A 2,890-nucleotide genomic window follows, 5' to 3' on the forward strand; every position below is an offset into this window, starting at 1 on the left:
GGATGAGGGGGTACTACTATGATGATGGAAGGGAAGGAGAATGAGGGAGTACTACTATGATGATGGAGGGGCAGGAGGATGAAGGGGGTAGTAGTATGATGGGGTAGGAGGATGATGGAGGGGTAGTAATATGATGGTGGGGCAGGAGGATGAAGGGGGTAGTAGTATGATGGGGTAGGAGGATGATGGATGGGTAGTAATATGATGGAGGGGCAGGAGGATGAAGGGGGTAGTAGTATGATGATAAAGGGCGTAGTATGATGATGGAGGGGCAGAAAGATGAATGGGTAGTAGTATGATCTTGGAGGTGCAGGAGGATGATGAAGGAGGTAGTAGTATGATGATGAAGGAGCCGGAGGATGAGAGGGGTAGTACTATGATGATGGAGGTGCAGGAGGATGATAAAGGTGGTAATAGTATGATGATGGAGGTGCAGGAGGATAAAGGAGTAGTAGTATGATGATGGAGGAGGTGCAGGAGGATGAGAGAGGTAGTAGTATGATGATGGAGGATGAAGGAGGTAGTAGTATGATGATGGAGGAGGTGCAGGAGGATGAGAGAGGTAGTAGTATGATGATGGAGGTGCAGGAGGATGAAGGGGGTAGTAGTATGGTGATGGATGATTTGGTCAGTAACAGTGTGATGGTATGTTGAGAGGTACAGTATGGTGATAATATATATCTTAGTGCTGTTCTGGGGTCACTTCCACACACTGAGCCCCTACATAACTCTGTATTCTGATCTCCCACAAAGCCTCCAGTAAACAATACACCAAGAATCCTCCAGGTACAACAGCTGCAGGCACTACAACTCCCAGCATTTACTGATAGTCTGTATCCCTCAGGATATGCTGGGAGTTGTAGTACATATTTGCTGCCACTGTAGAGACATATAGTGCTGGACCTTTAGGGCTGATGGTTGTAAAAGATTACGGCCACCAGAAGCTTCTGCACAACAATCCATTATTAAAGGTTTGTTCTGTCTGAAGCTACAACTCCCAAAATACCCTTCATTAAAGCTTCATAATTGTAGTATTCTAAGAGTTATAGTTCGACTGAAAACATGTCATTCACAAGGGAGTTATCACAGATCCAGATGAATCCAGGATAGGGCCGGGTCAGTATGTCGCTTTTTACCGATTCTTCTTTGGTGGTCCCCAAGGATCATTTCCTCTGGTGGCTTTTCCATTGCGTCAAAAAAATAAAAGGACTGCTGTTTGGCTAAACAGCATGGGGAGAGAGACTCTATTGCCGTTTAAAGTAATCCCCACGCCAGTATTTTTTTCATTATACAAAGCGGTTATATTGTGTTTGGAGTCTATAGTTGATAAGCTGTGATAGTGCCAAAATACTGAAAGTTGATATATATATGCAATATATTCATATGTGCAATTCACATCACTGGCTGGGCAATATATAACTCTGCAAACAATTGTATTTCAACAAAAGGTACACGTCTACTTTACGTTCATGTACCCTGCCATGCTTCTTCTGCTGCCCCATATGCATTCAGAGGTGTTGGCATCATTTCCTGAGGTTTCATTGGGCATTTGGTGACCTCCCAGTGGTCGAATCTTGATTTCCAAGTCCCAAGGATTTTTCTCCCATAGACTATAATAGGATTTGATATTCGATCGAATAGTCGAATATCGGGAGCAGGGCCACTTCTGCCATGAGGCGGAACTAGTATTCTGCGCCCCTGCAGGGGGCAGCGGACAGCAGCCCTGCAGCAGCTCATCTGTCCTGCCGCAGCCGTCCTGTCCCGCCGCCAACGCTCACCGCTGTTCCCCAGCAGCGTTCCTGCGCCGTCAGTCAGCAGCTGTCATCGTCCTGCCCGGGGGCCGCAATGAGGGGACATCGGTGATTGTTGGCGGCGGGACGGGACAGCTGTGGCAGGACAGGTGAGCGGCTGCAGGGCCAGGGAGGAAGCAGTAAGGAGATGAGAGCTGCTGACTGACGACACAGGAGAGCGGCGGGGGACAGCGGTGAGCGTTAGGGGTGCAATGGGATGGCTGTGGCAGGACAGGTGAGCACGGGGGGGGGGGTTACGGGGGTACACGTTGTGGTCCGGGGGTGGGGGATGTGCTAGTGAGGGGGCGGCTGCCTATGGCTATGGCTGTATCCCAGTTTTCCAGGCGGTCCTCCCGCTGGATCCGCCCGCTTCACGGAGCGGGCAGACAGCGGGAATCATTACCGAGGGTTCGGGTTCGTACGAACCCGAACCGAACTCGGTTTGGACCATCCCTACTCCCTATGTAATAGATGTTTTGCTGATGGCCAATTAACATGGGGTCGGCATGATTAGGAGATTGTCGCTCAGCTCAGGCCGTGCAATGCAGCATTTAGAGAACTCCTAGCAAACCATTAGTTACAAGCTGCTGTACAACTTCCTATGTCTGCTCTACCACCAGCAGACTGTAGGCAATAGCCTGTAATCTGCTGACAGCTTATTTGGAGATTTGATTCCTGGCGCTTTGCTTTATTATGAGTCTGGGGAACACATTACTTTATCTAAGGGTCCATTTACACAGAAAGATTATCTGACAGATTATCTGCCAAAAATTTGAAGCCAAAACCAGAAACAGAGTATAAACAGAGATCAGGTCATAAAGGAAAGCCTGAGATTTCTCCTTTTTTCAAGTCCATTCCTGGCTTTGGCTTCAAATCTTTAGCAGATAATCTGTAAAATAATCTTTCTGTGTAACTGGACCCTAAGGGCAGCATATTACAGCTATAGGTCCATTCTCGTATTAGCCAAACCGACAACAAAATGCTATTTTACTTAACAACAATAATAGAAGTATGGACCTTTAAGTGTAATATTCTGCCCAAAGGTGCACCAGGGGGAAACCTATGTTTTTTTATGTTAAAAAATGAAAAAAAGAGTTGAA

Source organism: Dendropsophus ebraccatus, chromosome 2, assembly GCF_027789765.1.
Source record: "Dendropsophus ebraccatus isolate aDenEbr1 chromosome 2, aDenEbr1.pat, whole genome shotgun sequence".
Taxonomy (NCBI): domain Eukaryota; kingdom Metazoa; phylum Chordata; class Amphibia; order Anura; family Hylidae; genus Dendropsophus; species Dendropsophus ebraccatus.